The sequence below is a fragment of the Erigeron canadensis genome, chromosome 1, assembly GCF_010389155.1.
Source record: "Erigeron canadensis isolate Cc75 chromosome 1, C_canadensis_v1, whole genome shotgun sequence".
Classification (NCBI taxonomy): domain Eukaryota; kingdom Viridiplantae; phylum Streptophyta; class Magnoliopsida; order Asterales; family Asteraceae; genus Erigeron; species Erigeron canadensis.
In genome coordinates this window covers 24,051,960-24,065,516 of record NC_057761.1, presented here as the reverse complement: position 1 = coordinate 24,065,516, position 13,557 = coordinate 24,051,960, and positions in this window count along the sequence as shown.

The following is a 13,557-nucleotide window of genomic DNA, read 5'->3' as shown; positions in this document are numbered from 1 at the left end:
CGTTACAATTACAAATACCTTAACTCAAACCCGGCTCATTTAGATATCAAAAATTGATTCCAAACTCAACTCAGTTAATAAATAGGTTAGTCGTGTCGATCCCTATAACCCATGTTTTATCAAAATTACATGTGAAAGATTATAAGTTTCGGATTTTCTATATTTTGGATCCATAGAATAAGTATGTAATATGACACAATTAAAAACAAATATATGTTATTTTGAAGTTACACGTACATCAAATATTATGATAAAAGCATAATACTTCACAATATTTAGAACTAAATACTTCAATTTATTGTTCAGTTTTTATATTTGTAGTTTTTATATTTATAGTTTAATTTATATATTTTGTTATTTTTGTTTTATTGATTTTTACATTGTGTTCCCTCTTAGATTTTTTTTTTTCTTGTAAACCTCTGTAAATGCTAAATGCAACGAAATTTCATTGATGGGCCAAATTAGATTGGGTTCCGTCTACCCAAAAAAAGAAAAGAAAAAAGAGAGGGAGTTTTGGTACGGACTGTGGATGGCTTGTAGGAAAAGAAAATAGTTACCCTTATATAGGTTGATTTTTCTGTATCTATATATCTGTTAGTTTTTGGTATCTGTATAAAAAGAATATAATTAAGAATGACGTTAATTAATAAAATGTCGAAATCTGTAAAAGACATTCTTCTATTATCAGTAAGAAAATCTCAACAATTTACCCCTAAATCAACTTCTTTGTACTACTCAACAATATGGAGGCGTCCCTGTGTTGGTAGTAACCGTTATTTCTCAACGATAAACAGCCGTCCCTGTGTCGATGAGAACTCAATTATGTGGAAAGGTTTCTTGAGATTATTTACGCCATTGTCGAAAGGTTTTTTTTTTTCCTTCTTTTGTTTCATGCGAAGGAGTAATTTCTTTTTGCCTGATTTTATTACATTATAAAACTAATAATATTGGTTACAGAATTGGTTACTAAGTTATCGGATAAAATAGAAGATATCATGATGAATCCAGTAACTTTACCTGTTGCCAAGGCTTCAAGTGTGATAGGTTTGGATTTTTCTTCTAGTAATTTTTTTTGAGTCTTAATATATTTAAGTATTAATTTGATTGTTAATATGATATACTCAGATGTATTTGGGTCGCTCTCCATGAGACAAATAGCTGAAGTGCTGAATACATATTGGAAAAAAGAAGATCCTTCCTGCTTAATTGAATTGCTGAATGCATATTGGATAAAGTTATCCCGCAGGATGTCACTGTACCCAAGTTTGGATGGTTAATTTTTAGTTTTCACCAAAATATTTCATTCTTTTTTGGGGGTTGTATGGGTTTAGCTTATTTGTAGGGCTTATTGACTTATTTTCATTTGGTTTATTTAAAAAGAAAAGGAATTCACATATGTGGTCTTCCATTAGTTTTGGGTTGGTTTATTTGATACCCCCATATTTTGACTTAATTTTTTTATAAGATTGCTTTTTGTGGTTTATCTTTTTGGACTCATCATTTTTGTCAATTTTAAGCCTGTGATGAGCCAGCTTATCAATGATAAACCCAACCCAAATAACCGAATAAGACATAAAGTAAGCTATAAGTCAAACACCCTTTGTAGGCCAAATGAAAGTAAGACGGATATGCTTAGCACTCTTAATTTATTAACTTTTTCGTATTGATATCCAGGTCTGTATCGTGCATCGCTTCATGCTAATTCCATTGAACCCCTTATAGGTCTGTTGTAAGTTGTAATTAATTTTAATGTTATTTTCAAAAATGTTATTATTACTATTTTTTTAATTATTTTTTTAGAACAACAAGGGCCGGATCACGGGTATCCGGACTGGATGCCGTGGACCTACCCAATCCCCTCCCCCCCCCCCCCCCCCGCCCTCCCCACCCGGTAAAAGCTCCACGAAAGCCAGGACAGAATCCTGGCGGGCAATCACAGGCTGAGAGTATCGAACCTCTGACCTCTTGGACAGAAGTCCAGGTGTCCAACCACTGAGGTAATCAGTGAAGGACATTAAACCAAGTAATTGGGAATTTGAAGTTTTCCATTGAGATTCCTATTCATTTGGGATGTAGCAAGATCCAGTTTAGACAACGACTACTCATACTAGCTAGGCTTTCATGTTTTTCTTGATTCACATTATGTTCAATACTCTTATACCCGTTTTGCAAGTCTGCAACGAACCAAACAACATCCAAAAATATTTAATCTCGCTGCATTGAGCGGATAATATGCTAGTATGTACATATTTATACACCACATAAATACATACGTAGCTAAAAAAATTACATCATGTCCGGTCCAGGGGCTTAGTTTTCATGTTGTTCTTGGTTTACATAACTTTTAAAAATTAGCTGGTGTATACAAGTATTGTTTTGGTCTAGTAATTCAAACTCCATTATGTTAGCGGTGAGGAGAATGTGCAGATCATATGCTCAAACATCTTTAGCCCTGTGATTATCTCTTAGCCTTGACTGATCTTGGACCAAAAATCCTGGTTCTTAAGGTTAAATCCCGAGATCAACCGTGCTTAAGATAAGATGAATCAGGGAAAGCATTTATGCAAAATTGGTTCCAGCTTCGGGCCTATCATTGATTAATCTAGCCGACCTCTACACCGGACTAAACCCTACATAGTGAAACATGGGTCAGTCCCCGGTTCACTTTTTCTGGTCACTTTTGGTTCTCGTTCATTCCGGGTTTGTCATCAGGACCATGGTGGCATCACTTTAATTAGCTACTTGAATATAATGGCTAAATCATGAAAAAAATTGATGAATATTCATTACTGAATATTTCACTAGAATGTTTTCCTATTCCCTCAAATTGCCCTTGCTTTTTATTTCTAGAAGACAAAAAAAAAAAAAAGGAATTCGTACTCGTAAATGCAAAAAAATTTAAATTGTAAGCTCAAATATTTAAGAGGCTTGCAGACCTACCCTGCCCGCCCATCAAGAGTTCCACCGGGCTTATATAATATTTTTGTTCGTCATAAACCTCACACCTTTTTTATGTATCTTTTTATGTATCAGGTATCACTATTTTTGACTTTATTAGGAGATCTAAGGAGATACTTCTAGAGTCAGACTTGGATCCATATGGTAATGAAGACAAATTCAAGATCAAGTTTGATAAAAAAGGTATGCAAATTACTGTGTATGTGTCTGAAAAAAACCGATGCAAAGGACACCTGATGGTCTTTGTTGTTGAAGATGAAGTAGCTGTAATTAGGACAACAGAGAAACCAGAAGATTACCAAATTGTGCAGGTAATAGACCTGCCACAGTTCATCAGTTATGATCCTGACCAGGTGACTGGAAGAATCATAGACAGTGGTGATATTAATCTCTCTTTTCCTTACTCGGAAAAGGAGAAGGGGAAGAAGAAGGAAAAGAAGAAAGGACCACCAGCTTTCCAGGTAAATCTCGTTTGATGATGGATTGACTGATTATAGAAAGGCAGCTGGCAAATTACAAGCAAGTTAACTTCTGTATATCAGCTTTTGTTTACTGCTAATTATGAGAAAATCTGTTAGTTTTTGAAAACCTGTTGTGGAAACTATGGTTGAATTAGGAACTTTTGATGGTCTAAGATCTTTTAAATATACACTTTGGTTTTCGTTGCATTTAATTTGCCATTCCATCACCCTTAATGTAATTTGTTGCATCCATTTGAATAATAGTTTGTTTGTTATCTCGTTGTCACCACCTGGATCATTACGTTTAGTTAGTGCATATACTCGTGTCTGGAATCAGGAGCATGGATGACCCAATCCGTGCGTTTGCCAGTCATTAAAAATTTAAAACTTGATTAATGACAGGTAGTTGATGGAAAGGGGTTGCCTCAAATGTGTCTTCCCGGTTACACTACAAGAAAGGACATTTTTGCTATGCCTAATGTCGTCCCTGTATGTGTCCCATTTGTGACCCCTTCTCTTGATAGTCTATTTAGATCTTGTTTATTGTCTTCTTTACTTGTAATTATATCATCTACAGTGATTCTGTGCCACAAAATTTGGAAAAAAAAATTGATAAATTTTATATGATAAATACCTACTGTGGTGCAAGTTTGTAATTTTGGCTCTGAGTACTGTGTGTTAGTGTGTACTTATGTAACTATTGAGATATTCATAAAATGGGATCTGAATGGATTGCTTACTTTATAGTGTCCGAGATTACTTAAGATCAAATTGCATACATTTTCCCATCTCTTTGTCTAAAGATTATTCAGGCTGGTTCGGGTAATTGGATTGTGTATGCTCTTGAAGGCAGATCAGTTTAGTATCTTGGCTGAACGAATAGACGCCCACTATGCCTTACATGAGTATTACTGGAGGTTTCCCCTGTTTAATTACCCGGCCTGGAGCCATATTTTTTTACTCAGATGTTAAACTTAATGACATTGTTTTCTTTGTCTCAATATTCACATAGGTTCAGATCAGCATTGGGAGTTGTATATAGTTGGGTTATGTAGTTATTTATATATAGAAAGATAGATAGATTTACTAAAGTAGGCTATGCATTAAAACTGAAATAAGTAACTTAGATCATAGAATAGCAAATAGTAAGCAAACAAAGAGAAAGGAGAAGATATAACTATTATGATTTCGAAAAAGGAATAAGATCGATATAACTTGATCATATCTAATTTGATAGGTAATACGATCTCAAAAAAGGAATACAGCGACTTCTACTAGTAGTTTACTCTTGAGTCAGCTCGAGTCAAATTAGTCCTCGTATGATTGGCATTGGAAGGGTTACATTCATAATTCCATCTTTAATCTCTGTTTGGATAGAGTTGGTCACCGCTACATTGGTTGTCATATATGGTATATCAATCCTGGCATAGTAGTAGTTACGAATGTCGGATTTCTGCACGTAGCCTTTGATGAAAAACACGTCACTCTGAATTTTGGTTTCCACCATCTGATCATCAAAACTATCACTGTGGCGCTGGCGCATATCCAGTCCCAAATCTAGACGTATGCCTATCCTGCTCCCCTTCAAATAGCTGATCGTCTCGTTTCCAGGGACATGTAGGGAAAACTTAAGCTTTGCATCGTTTCTCATCAGCGATAATAGGTTAGGACATACTTCTTCTTGACCAGGAATCAACTTGGTTGTATACAACAATGTATGAGGTACTTTACGTAACATCAGGCCTAACATAGGTTCATCATATATATCTGAAAAAATAAATACCATTAACATTCTAACAATTAATTCTGTTAACTATATATACTCGTTTTAATCAACTAATTGTATTTTTCAGAAATAGTAACAACAGTATTGTAAAGAGAGAAAACAAAGTTTTGAAAAAACTAAGTAATGATATATTTTTTTAAACCGGAGTTTTGAAAACGAAAATCTCATTTGGAATACGCAATGCCAAAATCTCCCTATGTAATTACCGCGGACGGAAGTAGAAAGACCACGACGATTGTTAGTTGCCGTTGCTGCTGCACGGAATGGAACAAATGATGTGGTGGAAGCAACAAGTAGTTTATTCAATGCAAACCTAGAACAAGCCATAATTATTTAAATAGATTAATATTGATTATTATTAATATTATTAGATTAATATTGATTTCCAAAAACCTAATAATTGGATCCGTTCTTAGTTTTGCCCTTAATAATTATTTAAATAGATTCAAGTTTTCTTGAAGGACAAGACATATTAATTGATCTTTTTATTATACTCTTGGATTTCCATGCATGAAGCTACAGTTATCTTAAAAAATTAAATGGCATAAAAATATTGTCAACATCGGGGATAACCGAAACTTGAAAACCACGTGTTCTGAAAAATGTTTTCTAAGTTTTGTATTCTAATTTTTTAGAAAATAAAAGAGTTTTACATATTAAAAAATAAATAACAATCTTAAAAACTAGTTCAAAACTAAAAAATGTATTTTCATTTTTCATATTAAAAAACATGTTTAATTTAATATATTTGGTTAAGTGAGAGGTTGGGACTTAGACAAGGCCGGGGTTTGACGGGGACAAGGATGAGGGGTGGTCGGGGTAGGAATGGGGGCGTAGAGGCCGTGTTAATATTATTTGAGGTTTTTAAGACTTGGAAAATAAAAAGTGGAAATAATAACAAAAAATGTTTTTTAATTTTTCATTAAAAAAAGTTGAAAACAGTATTTTCTGTTTTTTTGAAAAATTAAGAAAACTATGATTTAATCGTGTTTTTGTTTTCCATATTTTCTTAAAAAACAAAAAAGAAAAACATAGATGTTTTTCTTCAACTAAATACGCCCTAGCTTATATATCGTTTTTTAAAATCCATCCCTTTCAAGCATTCTTCTTTCCTTTTGACATTTATCAAATAAAGGAAAATTATTTCATAGTCATATACTCGTATGTTGTAGTTCTCGAAAATGTTTTCATTTTCCATTTCTAATTTCGTAAAAGTTGAAAGGGTTTTCATCTCAAGTAAACAATGAATTTTTTTATAGATGATGGATTATGACTTATGAGATAAAAGAGAAGGTCGTAGTGATGGTAAGAAAGTGTGTTTTTCTAAATCTGTTTCATATTTACAAATATATTTAGCATGTCATCTCTCTAGGTTCTCTTTTCTACATGTACATTTATTTTCTTACATCATCGACACATGTGGATGAAGAACCAACATTTAGATCAAATACTACCATTAAGTATAGATGGTAACGAGAACTCATGACTAAATATTACGAGTACTCACAGGTATGGAGCCAGAAATTTTTTTGTGAAGGGACAAATTTAAAAGTCTTTTATTATATTTATTAGAGTCATCTTTAAGTGGAAAAATTTTTTTAAACAAAAGTTAACTCTCACCGGAGAATTAGAAAAAATGGACCCTTAAAATAATTTCGTCTAGGTGCCAGTTATGAGAACATCTATCTTTAACTTGAACATTGGTCTTTGCAATTTTAGAGCATGTGATAATGGAGGAGTTACGTTATATTAAACAACATAAATAAGTACATCGAAATCAATTATTTACAATTTAGCCTCTACATAAATTTTGACCCGACTATTATGATTACTATTATATAATAACTTGAAAATAAAATAACATTTTCACATACAACTATACTATTTATCAATGTATGATACAATTACCCAAACAAATAAAACACTTTCTTCAACTTCGTTAAAAATCAAAATAACTGGAGATTTTTACTTTATCAATAGAAGATTTTATGTCAAAACTAATGCTTCCAACATAAGTAGCATACTTTCAAAGAAGAGGCTTATGGCGACGATGATGACATTTGTATGTATAATGTATTTTCTGTTTATTTATTTAGGAACAAAACTACAAATATATCTCTAAAAAATTACATTGTACCAAAATTGGAATGGGGCAGTTGCCCATACTGCCCCCATTGTAGTGCCGTCCCTGAGTACTCATTAGCTAATATGAGAAGGGTATCCACGCATTGCAGCAGAGGTGGCAGGGGCGGTAGCTGTAACGATATAATTATTAATGTAAATATAATTGATATAAACGGAGGTAGTGTAGTCATGCATCTTAAAAGTTAAGTAATGTCGGTTGTAAATAGTTTATTAATGATATTATATACACCAGGTGGAAATATTTAATTAGTGAATAAAAAAAATATACAGTTTAGGTAGATAGGAGTTGTAAAATATCTAAATGGTCTTTTGGGTAGATGGAGCTTGTGAGTTGAGAATATGTTAAAAGTTAAGGGTATTTTGGGGTTTTAAAGATTAAAAATTTTAAACGGGGAGAGGTGGTTTGTTTTATAAAGAAGTAAAGATAAAGATAAAGATTATATATGGGCCGATATATGGATTCGGGACAGGTTTTGGCTATACATCTCAGGTTTGCGGGTTTTCATTTGAAAACCATCTTCATACCCGAACTTGCAAAAACATTAAAACCATCCCCGTACCCAATCGGCAGACCTAGCCGGATCTGAACTCTGTTCAAAAAGTCAGGTTTCAGGTTTCCCGTTGGGTATACCCAAAACCCGTGCTTCTTCTCGAATTTAGTTTCTTTGATTGCTGCTTTAAGATTAACATCTTCTCCCTCAAGCTTAAAATAGCATTAAAAACATATATAAATGACGGCAAGCAACGAGTTGGCCTAACAAGCAATAAGCTCCAAAGTTTGATAGTTTGATACTACTCATATTAATAAAAATTTATGAAAATAGAATGAACCTTTAGATTATTTTCCCACGTAATACGTGAGATACATGTATTAAGCTTTAATAATAACATGTTTATAGCATAGTGGATAAGATAAGTTTAATCATGATGATATCACTATTCAAAAAATTTTATATATCAAACTTGTTTAGTACGATATACATGTTAAAGTCCTAGTGTAATTGATTAGATTTGTTGATAACAAATATGTAAAAGAATGTTATAGTCTTTAGTTGTAAACTGAGTAAGCTTTAAGTTAGGTAAACTATCTTAAGTTAGATCATCTTGAATCTCACCTAATATTCACATATATTGATGTAATAAGTTAAGAAGTGATTATTTAAGATGCATTAATGTATATCATAACATTTGATCTAAATTGAAAACGAAGAACAAAAATAGAAAACAAAGTTGGTGTAGAAGTCTGTTTGGATTTACGTTTAGCTTGTTCTCTCTCTAATTGGCCTTGAAAAAGTTTGTTGTTAGTTATAGGGGACCAATAGTACAAAGATCACTATCAAAAAATTCTCTTTATGCAAATGTCAAAAGATCATTACACGTAGCAAAGATTATATTTTACATTTTAAAAAAATAAAATATAGTTAAAACTTTGGTCTAAATATTCAAAGTATAAAGGCGAATGTTATAATTGACCAATAAAAGTAAAAAATAACATTATCATTTTGACTAAAGGCTCGAATTAAAAGTTAAATCTTTAATGGTCCTTATTTCTACATAAAATAGTTAAGACCATTTTATCCTATATATATATATATAGGTTTTGGGTAAAATAAAACAAGTATTAAAGTAAAACAAATAAAACAATAGGTCTCTCTTTACTGAAAATCACTATGCATCATAAAAATCGTCGGACATTAATTGCTTCGTGAATCTTCGTGCATCAATTTAACAATGATCTAAGGGTCAAGATCTTGTCCTATTTGTTTTACTTTAATACTTGTTTTACAATACTCAACCTATATATATATATAGTGAAGTGATCAAGATAGAAGGTCCTTAAGAAGAGAAAGGTAACTTGTCTTTTTTATTTTTTTCACCTTTTTCATCTCTTTTTTTTTAATTAATTCGATCTATAAAAATTTTTAAAATAAAGTTAAGAAAAATTCTCTAATCTGAGTTAGTGAACTATTCATATAAGATATAAGGATACTAATAAGAGGTAGCTGATGGGAGTGATAGACTAAAAGGTTATAGAAAGTGATATATCATAAGGGGTAATCGATAATAGGATGATATACCTAACGGATTCCACTCCTAATAATTTATTAGACTATATCATTACATGCTAGACACCTCTAGCACTTAATTAAACATGTATACCTTGACATAATCTCTATTATTAATAAAAAAAGATTGTTTCCAGAAGAAAAAATCTTATGTGTCATATTGTAATTCTTCCCTATATTTTACATAATTAAAGATGATGTTATATTACATAAATATAATTATTCTAATTTAGCATTATTTTATTTAGTCATCATAGTTTAAAATTTCCATTTAAGAATTGACAAAATATTTATAAATTAAAATAAAGGATATTTCATATATTTATCTCCAAGTAAAAATTTATTTTGAAATTAATATGCATATGTCAACACCTAAATTTATAGTTATGATAATTTGTTCATTATTGAATTCAATGTTTGATAATGTTAAGATAAATGTTTGCCTCTTATAACAAATATTATTTTGTATGTATAACGAAATATAGTTATAACTTCTCGGATTGAATCCGGGTTGATTGGTTAGTAGATAAAGAAAACACTATACGTTGGCATAATTATTTATGATATCTACCAATGTACACCTTAATTATTTAATTATGAATATATATTACTTCATTATGTTACTAATCGATCGATCTATGAGACTATGACTCCCGAAGTAATCTTTTTATAAAATTATTATTTTTATTATGATGTTATTATTTATGGTATGTTAACATAATTAAAAAGGGTATATTTTGACAAAATATATAAAGTAAAAGTATTATTATTGTCATTAATTAACGATAATTAAATTTGATCTAATAGTTCTAAATCAAAGATGGAATTCATCTAAGAGTTCCTATTTGTTTAGGAATGAATTTATGACCTTGTTATATATATATATATATATATTGGTAGATTTGTGCATTGGAGCATATATAGCCATTGAGTGACTACTGTATCGGCGGGCCCGGATAGAACTGCCCGATCCGGTAGACTATCTTAATCTTAATATAATATAAGACAGTTGAACTAATGATTTATTAACCAATCAAATCGTTCGATTTCATCAAATTGACTCTTGTTTATGTCATTATGTAGATAAACTATAAATTAAAAATTTTAATAATTATTATCCAAATATATTATTATATTACACTTTTTTGTTTTCCATCAATAATTTACACTTTTTAGCCCTGAATACTTAATTCATATTTATTTTTAGCCATCAACTTGAAAGAATTTTTTAAAATTTATAATTATTTAAAAAATTTCAACATAATTTCTTAATAAAAAAGGTACATAGTTTTATCCTTTTTTATATATTAACTTTGTGTATTAATGTTTAAAGTTACAATGATCACTCAAATCAAAAGTCCTAATTGTTATCAAAGAATATGAAAACAATCATAATTGTTATCTAATTATCATAGAACAGATGATTGGAATTAAAGCTATTCGTGTTATAGACCCGTATCATGATCAAATACATATACTTGAATGTCAACTACAGGATCACAAGTATGTTTATATTTTAAATTTTAATTATCTTTCATAATAATATCACATTATCAGTAAAACTGGTTTCAAAAAATTGTATGATAGAGAAATTATTATAGCATGTGCCTTATGGAATGAATACGGAAAACAATTTCATCAATATGTCTCAACTAATAATGACAGTGACAAACCTGTGATTATGGTACTACAACTTGCAAAGTATAACACTTGGAACCATATATTTTCAAAATTATAAGCTTTTATGACTTAAATATATGAAAAATTAATATTGATAATATCGTAAATCCCGTGTCCAGTGTTAGACACGGGTCTAAAATCTCGTTAATCAACTAAAAGTAACTTAATCATAAAATAGCAAATAACAAGGGAACAAGCATAATTAATTAGTGACATCTACACTCTTGAGTCAGAGTCAAGTGGCCGGTTCGATCTGCCATGGAATGGTTACATTCATAAATCCATCTTTAATCTTTGTTTTGATAGAGTCAGACAATTCGTCGGTCAGATCAGGTAAATTAATCCTGGCATAGTAGTAGTTACGGGTGTCGTCATTCTGCACGTACCCTTTGATGAAAAACGCCTTGTTTTTACTGATAATTTTGGTTTCCACCATTTGATCATCAAAAGTACCATCATTATGATAATCCAGTCCCAAATCTAGACATATCGATATTCCGGCCTTATTAAGGCTCATCCTCTCGTTTCCAGGAAGATGTACGGAAAACTTAAGCGCTTGGTTGTTTCTTTTTATCAGCGATAATAGGTTAGGACATAGTTCTTCTTCACCAGGAGTACTCAAATGGGTTGTATACAACAAGGTATGAGGTACACCGCGTAACATCGGGCCTAACATAGGTTCAGCATATATATCTGAAAACAATAATGTTCATTCATCAAATAATAGAACGGTTGAATATATAGGGGTTATATTGTAAAGTATTAAAGTAAAACAAATAAGACAAGATCTTGACCCTTAGATCATGATTAAATTGATGCACGAAGATTCACGAAGCAATTGATGCACGATGATTTTCAATGAAGCAAGACCTATTGTTTTATTTGTTTTACTTTAATAGTTGTTTTATTTTACCTAAAACCTGAATATATATAGTGTTGTAATCAACTAACTAAGAATGTTATTATTTTAAGAAACGATGAAATGGTAACAACAATAAAAATGTAAACAATCAGATTTTTAATCAACAAATTTCATAAAATTGCAATTTTGTATAGCATTGAAACATTGATGCATTTTTTTAGATGATAATAAAGGGGTTAGCTTATCGGTGATAGCTAATTGTAATTAATTTCAAGGAATAGCTCGAAGCTTGAACCGAAGACCTTACTCAAGGGACAAAACTTCCCACTGCCCCCATTTGAATTGAATTTGCGTAATACAAATAATTAGTAAAAGTGTTTGCCCGAAACACAAAATTAATTTTGACAACGGAATGCCAAAACCGCCCTAAGTAAGTAATTACCTCGGATGGAAGTAGTCGCAAAACCACGACGAATGTTAGTTGCCATTGCTGCACCACGGAATGGAGCGACGATGGATCTGGTGGAAGCAACAAGTTTAGTCAATACAAACCTAGAACAAGCCATTCCCACGCTTTTAATTATTATTAGATTTTAGATTAATAATGATTTCCAAGAACCTAGCTAGCTAGGTGGCGCGCAATTGGATCCGTTTTATGTTTAGTCCTTAATAATAATTTATTATATGGATTCAAGTTTTCTTGAAGGACAAGACAAATTAATTGATTTTTTTAATTATTTAATTACATTCGGGTTTTCATTTATGAAAGATAACTATTATTGTACGGATTACGGATGGCTTTGTGGAAAAAGACTCCCTAACTCGATATCTCTATATCTATATGTTAGATGTATTTTTTATTATTTATTATTATTATTCACATAATCACATGTATCGATAAAAGGGATATAAGAAAGGACGCTCATCAATAAAATATCGAAATCTGTAAAAGACATTCTTCGATTATTGGTAAGAAAATCTCAACAATTTAATCCTAAATCATCTTCTTTGTACTCAAATATATGTGGTCGTCCTTATGTGGGTAGAGTAGTAGCGGTAATTTCTCAATGATAAAAGGCCAGAGTTCAATTCACCTATAGTATTATTATTTTTTTTTACCTCACACACCTTTATCTTCCTTTCTTGCAAGTATTATGTATACCACTATTTATGAGGCTTACACCATTTTACATGTTTTAAGTTGTTTGTAGAACATCTTAAAGCATGTTTGGTGGTGTATGGTTAAAAATTGGTAGTGTACAGCTAAAAACGTTGTTTTTATGTATTAGGTATCGCTATTTTTCAATTTGTGTATAGATATGAAGGGATACTTCTAGATTCAGAATTCGATCCATATGCTAATGAAGACGAATTCAAGATCAAATTTGATAATAATGATAAAAAAAAGGTATGCAAATCACTATGTCCGAAAAGGAACGACACAAAGATCACCTAATGGTCAATGTTGCTGAAGATGAACTCAAGTTTATAGAGCTACCATAGTTCATCAGTTTTGATCCTGACCAGATGACTGGAAGTATCATAGACGGTGGTGATCATGAATCTCTCTTTTCCTTACTCGGAAAAGGAGAAGAAGAA